At 42.6% G+C, this 19,865-nt stretch overlaps 1 non-coding gene and 1 pseudogene across 1 annotated transcript; one reads left to right on the forward strand and one right to left on the reverse strand.

The window, feature by feature from the left end:
• LOC102172112 lies at positions 969–1,552 on the forward strand (annotated as a pseudogene).
• Positions 17,926–17,997, reverse strand: TRNAC-GCA. The gene has a single exon. It is a non-coding gene; the product is annotated as a tRNA-Cys (tRNA).

The raw sequence follows: 19,865 nt of genomic DNA on the forward strand, positions 1-19,865 counted from the left end.
GCCATCTGAAGCAACATGGGTGGAACTATAGATGATCACACTAAGTTAAATCAGGGAAAGACAAATACCATATGATATCACTAGTATGTGGAATCAAAAAAATGATAAAAATGAACTTATTTACAAAACAGAAAACAAATTTACAGTTATTAAAAGTGAAAGGGGGATAAATTTGGGCTTTGGAATTAGCAGATAAAAACCACTGCACATTAAAGAGATAACAAGGACCTACCTATAGTCCAGGAATCAATATCCAAAATCTTGTAATAACCTATAATGGAACAGAATTTGAAAAAAATATTTACAAAACTGAATCAATTTGCTTTAACCTAAAAGTAATAAAATATTGTAAAACAATACTGTAAATCAACTATCAGTTCAGTTCAGTTCATTTCAGTCGCTCAGTTGTGTCCGACCCTTTGCGACCCCATGAATCGCAGCACACCAGGCCTCCCTGTCCATCACCAACTCACAGAGTTCACTCAGATTCACGTCCATCGAGTCAGCAATGCCATCCAGCTATCTCATCCTCTGTCATCCCCTTCTCCTCCTGCCCCCAATTCCTCCCAGCATCAAAGTCTTTTCCAATGAGTCAACTCTTCACATGAGGTGGCCAAAGTACTGGAGTTTCAGCTTTAGCATCATTCCTTCCAAAGAAATCCCAGGGCTGATCTCCTTCAGAATGGACTGGTTGGATCTCCTTGCTATACTTCCATAAAAAAAGAAAAAAGTGGTGGCATAAAGCATAACATAAAGTTGGCAACATAAATCACCATGATTTTTAAGATGATTTCTAAATCTATTGGTAAACTTAGAAATATAGGAGGGGAGTTATTCAAAACGTCAGGGGACTGACTGCTTTCAAGTTAATATTTCTGAAGTTTAGAAATCTTAAACTTCAGCTCTTCCTAGGCCTACTAGTGCCAGCAATGGCAACAAGTGTTGGCCGCATCTGCAAGGTCCAGGCCATGTTCGGCTCCAGTGCTAAGATCGTGAAGTCCAATGGCGATAAGCCAGATGAGTTTGAGTCCAGCATCTCCCAGGCCCTCCTGAAGCTGGAGATGAACTTGGACCGCAAGGCCCAGCTGCGGGAGCTGAACATCGTGGCCGCCAAGGAAATTGAAGTTGGCGGTGGCTGGAAAGCTATCATCATCTTTGTTCCCATTCCACAACTGAAGTCTTTCCAGAAAATCCAGGTGCAGCTCGTGTGTGAGCTGGAGAAGAAGTTCAGTAGAAAGCAGGTCGTCTTCATCACTCAGAGAAGAATTCTGCCTAAGCCAACTCGAATAAGCCTTATGAAAAATAAGCAAAAACATCCCAGGAGCCGCACTCTGGTCACTGTGCATGACAACATCCTGGAGGACTTGGTTTTCCCAAGTGAGATGTGGGCAAGAGAATCTGCAAGAAGTTAGACAGCAGCCTGCTCATAAAGGTCCATTTGGATAAAGCACAGCAGAACAACACGGAACGCACGGTTGAAACATTTTCTGGTGTCTGTAAGAAGCTCACGGGCAAGGATGTTAATTTTGAATTCACAGAGTTTCAGTTGTAAACAGAAATGACTAAATAAAATATTATTCACGATTAAAAAAAAAGAAATCTTAACTTCATAGTAACGATATTTTTGGAAGACACTTTTAGCCCATAAGGCAATGGTACCCAAGAAAGGGATGCAGATTACAGTAAGGATTAAGGAATATTTACAAAGTCTACTGTTTCAGTTCAGCTCAGTTGCTCAGTCATGTCTGACCCTTTACGACCCCATGAATTGTAGCACGCCAGGCCTCCCCGTCCATCACCAACTCCCGGAGTTTATTCAGTCTCATGTCCATCAAGTCAGTGATGCCATCCAGCCATCTCATCCTCTGTCATCCCCTTCTCCTCCTGCCCCCAGTCCCTCCCAGCATCAGGGTCTTTTCCAACGAGTCAACTCTTCGCATGAGGTGGAAGAATGTTTTGAGTATCCATAATCAATTCATATAAATTAAAACTACTTGGTTTTATCTGCAAGTGAAAAGACATAATGTTGCAAATATCTAATACCATAAACACACTGAATTTTTGCACACACACACAAAATCAAAACTTGCTGTATTTATTGTATTTTAAAAGTCAGAGAAAACTGTGGAATACATACAGAGATTTTGCATTTCTGGACATCATTATTGACCGGTGGGTAGAAGGGTGACAATAATCACTCACCATCAGAACTGATCCTCATTAACATCCCTCAGTATCCTCTGCTTGCTCTGGCTTCATCCTTCTTTCCAAACTGTGCTTGTCTCTCCACCTGGAATATCTCCTGCTCTAGAGTAAATGCCCTTTGTTCCATGTAATTTATAAGATTTTCATTAGCATCAAACAACATCTGACAGGGCTGTTTTTCACGTGTCTGTTACAAACCCCATCACACTGTCTGGATCATGGAGCTCAGACCACTGAGACACAGCCCCTTGTATCTTGGCAAATCACATCCTTGTGCCCTGAAGCAGACTGCTCTTTCATTCCTGCGGTGGTGTGATGCCAAAATGGATAATCATAATAACAATTCTTTCAGACCTATCCCAGTTTGGATATCTCTGGTGTTTATCCTCTTAAAAAAAAAATAAAACTTCTTTCAGGCAACATGTATCTTATTGAGAGCATGTGAACAACGGTTGCTGTACTCAGGGAGCGCACCATCTCTTGGAAAAGATTATGAGATGAGATAAGATGGATGAGATGGATGCACGTAAAATTGCAGTACACTTTCCAGGTGTGCGTGACAGAGCAGCAGAGCCTTTCAGCTCTGTGGGCTCTCAGGGGGATGGTCAGGGGAGGATGCTGCTGGGGGCACCTCACTAGGGGCTAGAGGCAGATGAACAGGGCAGAGAACTCCATCAGGAATAAAATAGGAGGGAAAAGCTAGTGCTAGTCTTCCCTCCCTCAAAGTAAAGAAATCCAAGCCACATGAAGTATATCACCTCACACCAGTCAAAATGGCTATTATCAAAAAATCCACAAGCAATAAATTCTGGAGGGGGTGTGGAGAGATGTGAACTCTCTTACACTGTTGGTGGGAATGTACGCTGCTGTAGCCACTGTGGACAACAGCATGGAGGTTCCTTAAAACACTAAAGATAAAGCTACCATATGGCCCGGCAATCTCACTCCTGGGAATATATCTGGAGAAAAAGCATGACCCAAAAAGATGTATGCACCCCAGTGTCCACTGCAGCCCTGTTTGCAACAGCCGAAACGTGAAAGCAACACGAATTCCATCAACAGAGGAACAGATGAAGATGCAGTACATAAACACAATGGGATATTACCTGGCCATAAAAAAGAATGAAATAATGCCATTCACAGCAACATGGATGGATTGTCATATGAGTGAGGTCAGAGAGAGAAGTATCAGATGATATCACTTACATGTGGAGTCTAAAAAGGCACAATACAAATGAACTTATTTATAAAACAAACAGACTCACAGACGAATGGTTACCAGGGTGGGAAGGGATAGTTAGGGAGTTTAGGACTGACACGTACACACTGCTATATTTAAAGTGAATAACCGGGATGGGGTGAGAGATGGGAGGAAGGATTAAGAGGGAGGGGACGTATGGACACCTATGGCTGATTCATGTTGATGTATGGCAGAAACCCACACAATACTGTAAAGCAATTGTCCTCCAGTGAAAAAGATAACAAAAAATGAAATAGATAACCAGTAAGGACCTACTGTATAGCACCAGGAATTCCACTCAATGTTATACAACAATCTACATGGGAAAAGAATTTGAAAAAGAACAGATCTATGTATATGTGTAACTGAATCACTTTGTTATACAACTGAAACTAAAACATTGTTAATCAACTATGCTCTGTGCTTAGTTGTGTCCAATTCTTTGTGACCCCACGGATTGCAGCCCACCAGGCTCCTCTGTCCATGGGGATTTTCCAGGCAAGAATACTGGAGTGGGTTACCATGCCCCACTCCAGGGGACCTTCCTAACTCAAGGATTGAACCCACGTCTCCCACCTTGCAGGTGGATTTTTTACCATCTAAGCCTATTCTAATGTAAAATAAAAAGTTAAAAAAAAAAAAAGAAAAAGAAAGAAGGAAAGAAAAGAAATCCAAGCCACTAAGAATTGTTAACATAAGTCCATTACAAAGCAGTAGGTGATAACAAGGTGTCGATGTTAAGTTCATCACTTATAACCAATGTCCCCTCTGGTGGGGGATGTGAACGGCCAGGGAGGCTGTGCATGTGGAAAACTGGGGATTTGTGGGAAATCTCTGTACCTACCTCTCAATTTTGCTCTGAATCTAAAAGCACTCTAAAAGATAAAGTTGGGTTTTTTAAAGGGTTTCCTTTAAAAACTGTTTCTCTCCAGCCCAGCTTCTCAGACAGTTGAGCGCAACCTGACTCCACGTGGCCTCAGGGCTGGAGGCGGTGCCCTGACCCGAGTCTTCTGTTCCATTTCCCAGTGGCGACTCTGCAGTGTTCTCCTTATAGGAACTTGGCCTGCACTCCTCAGTCCTCCCCTGTGTTTCTTCTCCTGAGGAACGGTGGGTGGATTTGTGAGGAAAGCATTCTGTCTGTTTCCTTTCACTCTGTGCAAATGTGCTCACGGCTAGGCCAGTGCCAGCCGCCTGCACTCCTCCGAGTGGGGCCACCCAGCGGCTGAGCTGGGCTGGGGTCCAGGACTCTGCCAGCTGCAGTTCCAGCCCCACTGGCGACACGACCCACACCAAAGTGTGTGCGGGGTGCTGGAGGGTCTGGGCTGCCAGCTGGCGGTGACTTGCCCACATGCCTGCCTTCCAAAGAAGACAGCCCTTTGGTCCAAGGAGTATGCCATGTTCTGAAACTGAAATCTCATCATGGGCCTGGCTGTTTTATCACTATCCCCCACTACACACTGCTTAGCAGGACTGATGGAAAAGCAATCCACGCTGGTCTCTGTCCCAAAATAAATAGGACAATTGGCATCACACTGATGAGTTTGGAGAGAGTAAGAGGAAAAAGTGACCTGCCAGCCAAGAGACAATGTTGAAATTTTTAGTCCCAATCCAAGACAGAGTTACTGGTGGTCGCAGTTTAGAAGACCATTTATAGAGACGGCCATTCGGCCACTTCTATTCAAGTCAAAGCCCACAGGATTCTTACTCACCAGTGAAGATGCACAGGAATCAAGAACTCTGTCCACAGAAGGAAGGACAGGGTTAACTTACCATCCAAGAGCCCATCTGATCTTGCCTGCTGGGATGGCTGCTTCCCACAGGTTTCCATGGTGCTCAAGGGCGTTAGGGTCCCAGATCGGGGAGCTCAGGGCTTTAGGGATCATAGAGCTTGTCAGAAACCCATGAGGCCACCCAATAGATTCCCCAGCCTCTCAACACTTGCTGCCATAGCTCCTGCAAATGAGAATCAAAGTTTGGGATCGACATGTATACTCGGCTATATTGAAAATGAATAACCAAGGCCCTGCTGAACAGCACATGGAACCCTGCTCAGTGCTATATAGCTGCCTGGATGGGAGGGGAATCTGGGGGAGAATGGATACATGTATACGTATGGCTGAGACCCTTCACTGTTCATCTGAAACTATCACAACATTGTTATTTGGATACACTGCAATACAAAGGTTTTTAAAAAATGAAAAAAGGAGGTGGGCTGCTTCCTCAAGTGATGGAAAATCTTTGATAAGGTAGAAGCCCAGAATTTATCTCTAAGAGACACACATAATGCAAGACTTTGGAGGGGAAGTAGAAAAACAGAGAAACAGTACCATTTCTCCAAAGGCCATCTTTCCTGGTGGTGTATGTGGGCGTGCTCTTTGCACATCCAACTCTGCAACTTGGTGGTGATTTGCCCCAAAGAAGAACCCTAGTGGCCTTCATGCAGATACAAAACTCCTCTCTGTCACACCAAGTCAAGAGATGCAAGGAGAGAGATCCAGCCAGGACAGTCTTCAGTAATTGAAGGGTCCTGGAAAACTCACTGTCATTGAGAGACCTGTGGGTGCTGGACAGGAAATCATTTGTCCCCTCCAATCACTGAATGCACAGTGGGCCCGAGTGGGAGCCTGGGTCACCTCTAGGAGAACACAGAGGGTATGTGTGTCATCTACCATCAGTGAACGTTTGGAAAGAGTACATGCCAGTCCTGAACTGGACAAGGACCAGGGCAGGAATCTAGCCCTAATGAGGAAAAAGCAGGACGGACAAGAAGGCCCCAACAGCTGAATTAGAATGAGATGTGTCCAGCTGGGTGATAGAGACACATAGGACATAGTGGGAATGCAAAGAGGAGCACCCAATCCAAGGAGTGGCCGCTGAGTGCCATCCTCCACAAGCACAGAAGGAAGTGGGCGGCCTCAGGAGAGTTCAAACCATGATACCGACCCTGGTTCTGTCCACTCCAGGTACCCTGAGCAGGTCACTTGACCCTCCTGAGCCTCAGTTTTCTACGTAAACTGAGCTCAGTGATTTGTTCTAACATCAGCCTGCATGTTGCTGTTGAGGCATTTTGTAGACATGATAAACATCTACCATCTTGCCAAAAAAGGTCTGTACAGCAAAGCTATGATTTTTCCAGTAGTCATATGTGATTCTGAGAGTTGGACCATAAAGAAGAATGAGCATCGAAGAAGTGATGTTTTTGAACTATGATGTTGGAGAAGACTCTCAAGAGTCCCTTGGACAGCAAGAAGATCAGACCAGTCAACTCTAAAGGAAAGCAACCCTGAATATTCATTGTAAGGACTTGCTAAGCTCCAATAGTTTGGCCACCTGATACAAAAAGCTGACTCATTGGAAAACACTCTGATGCTGGGAGAGATTGAGGGCAAGAGGAGAAAGGGATGACGGAGGATGAGATAGTTGGATGGCATCACCGACTCAATGGATATGAGTCTGAGCAAACTCCAGAAGAGAGTGAAGGACAGGGAAGCCTGGCATGCTGCAGTCCATGGGGTCGCAAAGAATCGGACATGGCTGAGCTACTGAATAACAACAAAGTCAGTTGACTTTAAGTAGATGATTCCCAATAATGTGGGTGGGCCTCAGCCAATCAGCTGAAGGCCTGAAGAGTAAAGTCTAAGGTTTGCTTGAGAAGGAATTCTACCTCAGGACTGTAACTGAAAAGTCCCCCCTTGAGTTTCCAGCCTGTGTGCCCAATTGCTCAGTTGTATCCAACTCTTTGCAACCCCAGGGACTGTAGCCTGCCAGGCTCCTCTTTCCATGGGATTCTCCAGGCAAGAATACTGGAGTGAGTTGCCATGCCCTCCTCCAGGGAATCTTCCCGACATCTCCTGTGTTTTCTCCATCACAGTCAGTTTCTTTACTGCTGAGCCACTGGGGAAGCCCCAAGTTTCCAGCCTGCCAGCCCCCAGAAGCACGTGAGCCAATTCCTTAAAAGCAAATCAACACATCTCTCCATCAATTTCTATCCCTCTCCCCTTCATTGGTTTTGTTTCTCTGAAGAACCTTGACTGATTCAAGGATTAATTCAGTAAAAACAAAAGTGATGAGAAGGGATTTAATATTATGTAATTTCATAAAACTAAGAGATTAAGAGAGGAAAAATCCCTCTCAAAGAATTGAGCTGGGGACTTCCCTGGTGGTCCAGTGGCTAAGACTCCATGCTCCCAATGCTGGAGGCCTGGGTTTGATCACTGGCTGGGGAACTAAGATTCCATATGCTGCAACTGAGATCCAGTCCAGCCAGACAAATAATTAAATAATTATTTTTTATATTAAATTAAAAAAAAAAAAGAATTGCCATAGGCAGCAGCAGGGAATATTCCTTGTAAAGCATGAGAGCCGTCCACCCATGGATTGACTGAACTTTAAGAAGACATCTTTGGGTCATATGGATAAAGAAGTTGTCACACATATATACAATGGAATATTACTCACTCATAAAAAATAGAACACATTTGAGTCAATTCTAGTGAGGTGGCTGAACCTAGAGCCTGTTATACAGAGGGAAGTCAGTCAAAAAGAGAAAAACCAGCATAGTATATTAATGCATCCATACAGAATCTAGAAAAATGATATTGATGAACCTATTTGCAGGGAAGGAATGGAGACGCAGATGTAGAAAATGGACTTGTGGGCGCAGGCGGGGAGCGGGAGAGTGGGACGAATGGAGAAAGTAGTATCAACAGATATACACTCCCAGGTGTGAGATGGATAGCTGGTGAGAAGTTGCTGTGTAGCCCAGGAGCTCAGCTGGCACTCTGTGGTGACCTGGAGGGCTGGGATGGGGGAGGGGAGGGAGGCTGGGGAGGGAGGGGATGTATAATCATGGCTGATTTGCCTTGTTGTATGGCAGAAACCAACACAACACTGTAAAAGTTTTTTTTTAATATATTTAAAGAAAAAAATAGAGTACATCTTTGGCACAAAACTGGGGAAGTGACTGCAGCCACTGGATAGTTCATTTAAAACCTCGTATCTACAAAAGCAGATCCCACGTGTTAATCCTCATCAAGCTAGATATGGGATTAAGCTGGACACCACAAAGAATCACCAGAACAGATGGAAGCTGCAATGCCCAGCAGAGGGAGTGATGCCTCGGTGCAAACAGTGGTCGCCAGAGGTCTCCTTGTGGCGGCTGACCCTGCCTGTTGGGGAGGACCTGGACACAGTCTGGGGACTTTCAGAAATCCCTGAGGGTGACTTTGCAGGAGTGGAATCAGCTTGAGCATGCCTGCGCTGTGTGTTGCCAGCCAATAAAACACAATTTTCAGATAGTTTTGTTACTAAACCACAATCAATTGAAACGTTTGGAGGTAAATGGTTGTGGTGGGTAGGCTGTAAGCTTAAGTGCTGTGTTTTACGTATCATGTAATTCCTGCGTGTTTATTCACTCTTCAAAACATCAATATCCACAGAGCTGCAAATAAGCTGGTAGGACCAAGGCTCAGCCTGAATGAGGTTTTCTGTCTAGAGAGGTATTAATACAGGGATGTATGCATGCTAAGTCACTTCAGTCGTGTCCGACTCTGAGACCCTATGGACTATAGCCCGCCAGGCTCCTCTGTCCATGGGATTCTCCAGGCAAGAATACTGGAGTGCGGAGCTAGTTCCTTCTCTAGGGGATCTTCCTGACCCAGAAATTGAACCTGCATCTCTTGCACCTCCTGCATCGGCAGGCAGGTTCTTTACCACTAGTGCCACCTGGGAAGCCAAATACAGGTATACCTAAGTCAAAATGATCTTTTTTATTGCACCCAGAAATCCATCTCTTGACAGTCGGTCCCTTGCTTTAAGGCTTAAACAATCTCAAAATCTTCACAGGTTTAAATACAAACAACCCTGCAGAGCACACAAAGAAAAGTCTTTCCTCCCACCCCCCTCAAGCGATGACTCATTCTGTCGTCTGGGACTAAATGGAGAACACATTTCAGGAACGAGAGCACGTCGGTGCATTTAATTCCGGCCTGGAGAAGGACTTGCAAACCACTTCACCTCTCAAAGCAATAAGAACTTCAACCAAGAGGACATTTAGAGTCATTCTTATTTCAGGTCTTCTATCCTGGCCTAAAGTGGGTCACTGAAACTCAGATAAAAATTATAGAAGTGGGGACTTCCCTGGCAGGCCAGTGGTTAAGACTTCACCTTCCAATGCAGGGGGTGTGGGTTCAATCCCTGGTCGGGGATCTAAGACCCCACATGCCAGAAAAACAAAAGAGAAAATAGAAACAATATTGCAACAAATTCAGTAAAGACTTTTTAAAATAAATTACAGAAGTGATGGTTGAAAATACCAATTGACTACATTGCTATTGACATATACACCCAAGCTAATATCTGCTGCTATGATGTGTTCCTGTTTAGCCGCTAAGTTGTGTCCGACTCTTTGTGACCCCATGGACTGTAGCCTGCCAGGCTCCTCTGTCCATGGGATTTTCCAGGCAAGAATGCTGGAGTGGGCTGCCATTTCCTTCTTTGTGCAAAACTCTTTTTTTCCTTCTCTCTTCCCTTCCTTTACTTTTTTCTTCCTTCATCGCCCTGGACCCCCATCATGTACTTTCCTTAACTCTTAAACCCCCTCCTGCCCACAACCATAGGCAAAATAGAAGTGAATCAGCATGTGACCCATTGCTAAGTCTAGAGTAAAAACATCACCCAGATTATCTCTCCACTAAAATAGCTGGAATTCCCACAGTCGGGAAAGGAGAGGAGGCAAGTGACATTCCACTGTGAGTTTCTGGAGGACTGCTTCCAGTGGGAGTTACAGAGGATTGCCTAAGACTTCACAGGGCATAAGTTCTGTCCTCGCTGGAACTGTGAGAACATCTGTGGGTCATAAATCTTTGAGGAACAGTTGACATGCCACAGCAGTAGGCATTTGGCAAGAATCACATAAATCCATCAGTTGCTTAAATGTACCTATCAAATGCTGGGTAAAGTGACGACAAACTAGTTACAGAGGTTCCTGCCCTGAAGACGTGTGTGGCTCAATCGTGGCAAAAAGTCCTAGAGATTTTCCTTCATTTGCTCATTTCCTACATGCCCAAATAATAGGGGAGTGTTTGGGACCCGGCCAGGAACCAGAGGGGGCTTCCCTGGTGGCTTAGTGGTAAAGAATCCACCTGCCAATGGCAGGAGATGTGGGTTTGATCAGGAAGATCCCTTCCTGAAGGAAATGGCAACCCACTCTAGTATTCTTACCTGGGGAATTCCATGGATAGAGGAGCCTGGCAGGCTATAGCCCATGGGATTGCAAAGAGTTGGACAAGACTTAGTGACTAAACAAGAAGGAACCAGAGAGACTCAGAAATGACCTCACCAAGAAACACCCAAGGCCAGTCGTAATGATACATAGAAAACAGGAGACAACATTGGAGAACTCTATTTTAAACATATAGATTTTAAAACTGGAAGGATATACCAAAAGATGTTATTGGTCATCTCTGAGTGGGGTATGATAAATATTCTCCTCTTCTTCAGGTAACTCGAGCAGCTCCTGCTCTCTCACCGGGATCAGACCTCTTCTCCACTCTGTTGTGGAGCACAGCCCCTCCTCTCATAGGCATCCTTTCTGTGAGTTTGAGGCACTTGACCTTCCTTTCCCCGAGCCAGGACCAGCCAGAGGATGCTGGTCAATGGCTGCCCACTGTGGCTAGGTCAGGGATGTGCATGGGTTCTGAACTTGGACATCAGCACCTTCCCTGGAGCATAAGAAAGAGGCATGTCTTCTCTCTGAGTCACTGTCAGCTGGTGAAAGTGAAAGTGGTTTAGTCGTGTCCAACTCTTGGCGGCCCTATGGACTGTAGCCCACCAGGCCTCTCTGACAATGGAATTCTCCAGACAAGAATACTGGAATGGGTTGCCATTCCCTTCTCCAGGGGGTCTTCCCGACCCAGGGATTGAATTTGAGTTTCCTGCATTGCAGGCAGATTCTTTGCTGCGAAACCTAAAGCTCAGCTAATAAGGCCACTGTTAACCTAGAACTGACAACGTGACTTTTACTTGTGGTGGTGGTTTTGCCACCTCATTAAGACAGCCTTCTGACATGAAGCCAAGATATAGGAAAGTAGAAACAAAATAGGGAGAGAAAAAGAGAGACTCACTCAAGAAATAGGACCTCTATGTAGGGAAAAACTTAGGGTTACCAGGGCTTCCCGGGTAGCTCAGATGGTACAGAATCTGCCTGCGATGTAGGAGACCCAGGTTTAATCCCTGGGTCGGGAAGACCCCCTGGAGAAGGGAATGGCAACCCTCTCCAGTATTCTTGCCTGGAGAATTTCATGGACAGAGGAGCCTGGTGGGCTCCAGTCCATGGGGTTACAAAGAGGCAGACACAAATGAGCAACTAAGCACACACACACACACACCGGGGAGTAGCGGGAGGGATAAACTGAAGGACTGGGATTGACATATACACATGACTATATATAAAATAGAGAACTAATAAGGACCTACTGTGCAACACAGGGAACTCTACTCAATACTCTGTAATGGCCTATATGGAAAAAATCTAAAAAAGAGTGGATATATGTATAACAGATTGCTGTACACCTGAAACTAACACAACATTGTAGATCAATTATACTCCAACAAAAATAAAGAAATATGATATAGGGTTTATGGGAGAATGGATACATGTGTGTATGGCTGAGTCCCTTCCTTGTTCACCTGAAACTACCACAACATTGTTAATTGGCTATACCCCAGTAAAAAATGTGTTTGATGTTTAAAAAAATTTTTTAATGTGATTTCTAGAAAGAATATCATCTTTCAATCCAACATTACCATCAATCCAGAGTTTTCTATTAGTAAAACCTCACCAAATCGCTTGACTTTTTTTATATCGAGTCATACATTTTCCTGTGTTCAGATGAGTTTGGATGGGTTTCTCTCATCTGATAAGAAGAGATGCCTGACTGACACATCCTTTATGTACTTTTTTCACTTCCCAGATTTTGATTATGAATACACATTGTTTAAGTAGTCAGATATTATTGGTTTATTTTTTAAAGCTAATGACACAAGAAAGTCTGTAATTAGGGCTAGAGCTGTCATACTGACTAGTCTATTGCATTTTTTTAATTGGGAAAAGAAAATAATTTTTTAATTGATTTCTCCTAGGTCTTCACAAAAATCTTTCTTAAAAATACTCTGTATTGACCTATATGAGAAAAGAGTCTTAAGAAGAGTGGATATATGTATATGTATAAACTGATTCACTTTGCTACACACCTGAAACACAGCCGTGTAAATCAACTATACCCCAATAAAATTCTTTAAACAGTTTTTGAAGTTAATATATCTTCTTTTGCATAAGGTGGTCAACCTCCAAGTACCCTATAAACCTACTCTCTCGTAGCTCATTTCCGAGAATCTAGCGTATTATTTGTGGATGGTTCGCTCTCTCACTCTTTCTATACTGAATTTTTTCTTATTTCCACTACCTAGCCTCCTGGTAGCCTCCTTTTATAAGTGGCTCAAAAGCATCAAAGAGACAAATAGGTTTTCCAAGCAGACAGAGGACAGTGATGTAATAACTGCAAGTCACAAGCCCCAGGGTATGACTCATGGTCTAAGGTGTTGTCTGACTTAGTCTAGACCCACAGTCCTTTACAGAGGTAGGACTTGTTCTTCCAAGCATCACAGATGTCAATCCCAGAGTTCGCCCAGAACAATTATCAGAAAGTCAAGAATAATGTCTGAGTCTCAACTTCCACAAATCAAATAAGGAAGGAAAACAGACTACAGATTTGTCCTCTTGCTAATATTTCAAGTCTGCTTTTTAAGTGAAACACAAAATAAGGCTGGGGAGAAAAAAAAAAAAAAAACTTGCCAAAAAAATAGCACAAATCCCACAATGACAAGCGAACAATAAGTGGGTCTATCCAAGCCTTACAATTTATGGTGAATGATCACACTGCATGTCATGTGGTAAGCTGCCAAAAAAGAGAGAGAGAGAGAAACTTTAAGAAAGGAGACGATTCCTAAATCTGCACTGAAAGAGAGAAACCTTCAAACAACCCTAATATGGTCATGTTCTGAGTAATTGAACAACTAAATTAAGAGTCTCTTGTAAGAAAACAAATTTGTTGAATGCAATGTGGCAAGTTCAAAAGAGAGAGAGAAAGAAACTGTAAGAAGGGAGAGGAAAATTACTTTTTCTGAGATTTTTTTTTGAAAAAAACAAAAGAGGAAATAAGGGAGAAATGTTCTCATCTGATTAAGCCAGTGTAATGGTCCTGCTACAGGGTTACTATAGAGGAGAAAACTCAAGAAAAGTAAAAAGAATATAAGTAATCATCACTGAAAATATTCGGCAGAAATTAAATCTCAATGTCTACTCGGGGAAGAACTTCCTTTCCTGAAAATGGCCTGATACTGCATTTCAACAGCTTGAGTGACACCTAGTGTCCAGCCAGGGAAGTGAAGTAGCTCACTAGTTGAGAATCACAGGAAAGCTTCACATCCTCTGTGGAGGATTAGTTAAAACAGACCCTCTTGGTTCCTTTCATCTCAGAAACATTTAACAGAAGCTGAAGGCAGAGTTGTTCAAGTGACCAGCGTTGTCAACATTAAGCGTCATGACTGTGGGCAAGTCACTTGACTCTGGACTAAATGCCCCAGCGCTTTCCCTTCAAGTCACAAATGGCTATTTGTCTAAAAGTTTCCATGGAGAAATATACTGCAGAAACAGTTGGTTAAATAAATGCCGATAGGTTTCATTACTGCAGAATTTCTCAGTTTCTTTTTAAGTTCATGTGCATTGTCAATTTCCAAGAGAGAGCTATGAAATGCAGTGTCTTCCAACTTGACTGCATGGAGGACAATTTTTTTTCCCCCAGAGCATCTTAGAGGACGAGGCTCCTACAGAACTCTGAGAAATGCTATGCTGAAAGTCCCTTCAGTTCTAACACTTTATGTCCACATGTGGTTAATTGTAAATTACTGAAGGCAATGCCATCACTAAGGCTATACAGTTAAATGTCATAGTTTAGACAGACATGTTGTAACAAATTTTCACACACATTAAACAAAAGCAATCAAAGTCAAAATACATCAGTGTTTGAACTCTATAACTTATACATTAAGTGCTTTAAAACCCAATTTGAGGGACGGAGATTCAAGAGCGAGGGGACATATGCATGCCTATAGTTGATTCATGTTGATGTATGGCAGAAACCAACACAGTATTGTAAAGCAATTATCCTTCAATTAAAAATAAATAGTTTTTAAAAACCCAATTTCAATCTAAATTTTAAGGCAACTTTAGATTCCATCAAGCTTATTTTCCTATTACTTTTTGTTCCAAGAGCTGTTAAAGTATATCTCCTGATGGGCTATATAATTCATTCCATTTAAACTGTATCTTAATTCACTTATTTTAAAAAAAGGCAGGAGGACAGGAGGTGGGGGAGGGAGAGAGAGCAGCCCCTTGATAACTCAGTTAGATAATCCTGCATCCTTAATTAGATGAGAAAAACCTTAACTTTATCCCCTATTTGACAGGAGCACAGAGATACATTCCAGATACTGAACCAAAAAAATAAAAGAAAAGAAAGAAAAACCTTTAACAAACAGATGGTATCATTCTGTAACTAAAAACATTCTCTAATCATATTTAAATTACTAATATGCATTTCAAGGCTTATTAACAAAATATAGTATTGATCAAGACCTTCTAAGGCCAATTAACATCTCCAATGCATAGATGTAAAGACTTTGCAAATACTTATCTCTCTACTTAAGAAGCAAAAGGATTGCTCTTCTTCCCACATCCTACTCCCAGCCCCCTGGACTCGGAGTCCCAAGATTTCCAGGGAAATCTGAAGTTACCCCAAAGCCCTCAGGTTCCTCAGTTCAGTAAACTCGCTGAGAAGGGAACCTCCCCACCCTTCGCCAGCCTAAACTCCCTACTCCCACTCCTCTATTTACTGAGCGTTTCAAAAATACATTGACTTTTCTGCCAGATATTTTATAGTCACCTTGGTCTAAACCTAATCCTCGCAATTGTCTGGCAGAAAGACGGGAAGGAGGTTGTCACCCTGTATATTTACCATGTGAGGACACTCAGGCTGGGAAAGGAGAGGGAAAACTAGGACCCAATCTCCTAGCGCCTCCCATGGGATTCCTACTCCACCATCGGGCTCCACACGAGGCTGCACTCCCGAGCAAATAGTGGGATGCTTCTCTTCAGATTCTGACCTCACCATTTATTAGATGATGGCTTTGGTTAAGTTCCTTAACCGAAGTATAAAATGGGCATACTGTGGCAGACACTTTATAGAAAGAGAAGGATTAAATTGGTTAGTACATGCCAGAAACTAATCATGGATTTTAGAACATAATAAATGCTAATTAAAGTTTCTACTAATGACTTAATTTCTTTATTCTTCCAAAACGTGTATTGAGCATTCACTCTGTACAAAGCAAGAGAGCTGTGGTCATTGCCCTCACGGATGCTATAGTGCTTTTATTATCATTATTATCATTTACATGAGCTCTTGGGCTTCCCAGGTGGCTAGTGGTAAAGAACCTGCCTGCCAGTGCAGGAGACGAGGGTTTGATCCCTGGGTCAGGAAGATCCCATGGACAGAAGAGCCTGGAGGGCTACAGTTCATAGGATCTGCAACTCAGCACGCACGCACAAACATTAACATGATTTCTTGAGCTAATCCTCTAAAGCAATGTAATAGCGAACTTTTTCCTCTAGAGGGAGCTCGAGGAACTGCTTCACTCCACCTTTAAAGAATTTTTTGTGTAGGTCAAGGACAAAAGAGAATCCGAATAGATACACAACTAGATCATTAATCACAGGATATAACTTTTGTGAGACTAGGTGTAGCCTTTATGGGTAGTATAAATAGAACTGAATTGGGAAAAAATTATACTTTTTGGAATTCTTTTCTGCATGAAACCAATTTTTAATTGTTCTTGTCTGGTCATGTATCTGGTATGACAGACTCTTCCAAGGACTATCCCTATCTTTTAGCCTTTTCATACTGTTCATGGGGCTCTCGCAGCAAGAATACTTCAGTGGTTTGCCATTCCAAATCAACCTTGAATATTCATTAGAAGGATTGATGCTGAAGTTGAAACTCCAGTACTTTTGACCACCTGATGTGAAAAGCTGACTCATTGGAAAAGACACTGATGCTGGGGAAGATTGAAAGAAAAAAGAAGAGGGTGACAGAGGATGAGATGGTTAGATCACATCACTGACTCAATGGACATGAGTTTGAGCAAACTCTGGGAGATAGTAAAGGACAGGGAGGCCTGGCGTGCTGCCATCCATGGGGCTGCAGAGAGTCAGACACTGCAATAATCCCTATCTTTGGAAGCCCAGAAAGAATAAAGGTGGGCTTTGAAAAAAACAAAACCAGAAAACCCCAAAGCAGGTATACAGTAGGATGCTTTGACTTTCCACTAGTCTAGGTAACAAGGTTTATTATCCTGCTGGCTTGACCACGTTAACAAACCACATAGTGGGTTTGGCTCTGATGTCTCACTAGGATTAAGGATGCATTTGCCTCAAGAGCGCTCCATTCACTTAACTCTTGGGACCCTCATAGGACTGAATGCAATGATGCCAGCATTTGTATACTGTTCACAGACCAGCTAATAATACAAAGCAGAATTTTGCAACTTTTGTATAGACAGAAAACAGACTTGTGCTTGCCAAGGGGGAGGAGGTAGAAGAGGGACAGATTGGGAGTTTGGGATTAGCAGATGCAAACTAGTTTATAGGATGGATAAACAAAGTCCTACTGCATAGCACAGGGAACTATGTTCAATATTCTGTGATAAGTCATAATAGAAAAGGATATGAAAAAGAAGCATATATATAATATATATAACTGAGTCACTTTGCTGTACAGCAGAAATTAACACAGCATTGTAAATCAACCACACTGCAATTAAAAAAAAATCAGACCCATATAATGATCCTGTTTCTCTAAAATAATGAAAACTAGCACCAGAAAGATAAACTCATTTGCTTCAGGTCACAAATCTAATTAGTTTTGAACACATATCAGCAGAATGGTTTGTAATAGTTTAATAGTTACATTATTTCAACAGGAACTCCAATTTTCAATAAACTCTTCATGTAATCAAAATAAGTGACTTGAGACAAATTAGGATAGGAAGCTACTCCAAAAGGAAAATTATTTTAGTAAAGATGATGAAAGGTATTTTTGTTGTGTTGCCTTTGTTTTGTTCTTTTTAAGACAACAGAAGGACCCTGAGTTCATAAATCAATCTGAATGAAAGAATTTTCTTTAGAAGCCTGGCTGACAAGGTTGCCAGGAAATCAAGATGTCATGCGTTTGAAGAAGTGAACTCGCTCAGTAGTATCTGACTCTTAGCGACCCCATGGACTGTAGCCTACCAGGCTCTTCCAGCCATGTAATTTTCCAGGCAAGAATACTGGAGTGGGTTGCCATTTCCTTCTCCTGGGGATCTTCCCAACCCAGGGATTGAACCTGGGTCTCCTGCATTGCAGGCAGATGCTTTACCATCTCAGCTACCAGGGAAACTGTGTCTGAAGAAAACCACTTCTAATTGTGCTAATGCCACAGAAGAGTGCAACTCAAAGCAATTATTTTTAATGCAAATTATTTAATATTTATGAAAATTGTTACAAAACACGCCTGCTTTTCATTTAGAACCAAGATCAAAACTATTAACTTAATTTTATCCTCCATATGCATGTTCAGACTTAGAACATAAATACACCCCAATACATACCAACACACATACAGTATATACACGCGTGTCCTTGTGGACGTGCCCATATATGACATTTCCACACAGAGCACTAATCTCACTCCCTTCCTGATTTGTGTTAGCCTTCTCCCTTCCCTCCTTTCACCTCTTCTCCTTTCAAAGATGGATTCACAATCATTAAGGCAGGGTGGTGACACAGAAGCTTGATGGAGGCAGAAAAGATGATTGCAGTGGAGAAAAGGGAAATTTGCAGAATGTTGGATGAAGCAGATGGGAGATGAAAAGGGTTGTTCTCTAATAGCACTGGATTCCTTTATTACCCACCTCGACATGATGTTAAGTGACTAAGATCTTATCAAAATTTCCTTGTAATGAAATACTGTCAGAAATCACATTAGTGAAGGTACTCAAGGTTGCCTCCATATTGTAATTCTAAAACAAATGGAAGTGAAAACTGGACTTTTGTTCTTTTCTTTGATCCTAGTCGATCTGTAACTGGTATGATATCACTGGTACCATGTCTAGATTAATAATTCACAGAATCAGAGGATTTCTGCTTCAGGAAGGAACGTTGCCCAATGCTCTTGCTATAGCAACTAGAGGTAAAAAAGTGGATGAATTACCAAGAGCATACTTCAAATAGGGCTTCCCCAAGGTCTCAGTGGGTAAAGAATCTACCTGCCAGCGCAGGAGACACAGCAGACACGGGTTCAATCCCTGGGCCAGGAAAATCCCCTGGAGGAGGAAAAATGGGCAATCCACTCTAGTGTTCTTGTCTGGAGAATTCCATGGACAGAGGAGCCTGGTGGGCTACAGTACAAAGAGTCCCAAAGAGTTGGACACAACTGAGCAACTAAGCACGCATACTTGAAATAAAGCAGAGTGATGAGGTGTGATGGGAACTGGGTCAACAGGAGTTGCAAATCAGGGCAAGTCTTTCCAGGGGGAGGGGGTGGGGTCTGGGCTGATTCTGGATGAGGACTGAGGAAAATGGAATCAGCAAGGATTCTGGCAGTCTGATGGACTGAACAGAAATGTGAGATGTCCAAAAGGGGGCTAGGCTTTCCCCCGAAGGACTCATGCTGGCTTCTGGCAGAACAGGCAGGAGGCTGGGAAATGAAATTCCCCGTAACTGATGTTTCAGGAAACACAGTCCCTTTAGAAGGATGAGGTCTGCCTCAAACATATGAAGCAATTGGAACTCTCACATATGACTACCACACTGGAGACCCCTCTGACAGAATCTAGCAAACACATATATGTGATGACCCAGAAATTCTGCTCCTGGCTAACTACCCAAAGATATGGACAAGGATGTTATTTGTGATATCCAAAACTGAGGGGAAACCCGAATAGAGTTGACAAGTAGAGGTATATTTATGCAATAGAATACAAAGCAAATGTTTTTAAAAATTACCATTATTTTCATCAACATGAGTGAATCTCAGACAAAATATTAAGGAAAAAACTCCCCCCAAACAAAAAAAGAGTGCAGACTGCATGATTCCATCTTTAATGAAGTTTAAAAATGAGCAAAACTAAAAAAAAAAAAAAGAAGAGCAAAACTAATCTTTAATTATATAGGTCAAAATAGTGGTTAGTTTCATGGAGGTATCAATCAGTCAGGGGCACAAGGAAATGTGTTTATATCAGTCTAATGGTACTTCCCTGGCTA

Source organism: Capra hircus, chromosome 24 (assembly GCF_001704415.2).
Source record: "Capra hircus breed San Clemente chromosome 24, ASM170441v1, whole genome shotgun sequence".
In the NCBI taxonomy this organism is placed as follows: Eukaryota; Metazoa; Chordata; class Mammalia; order Artiodactyla; family Bovidae; genus Capra; species Capra hircus.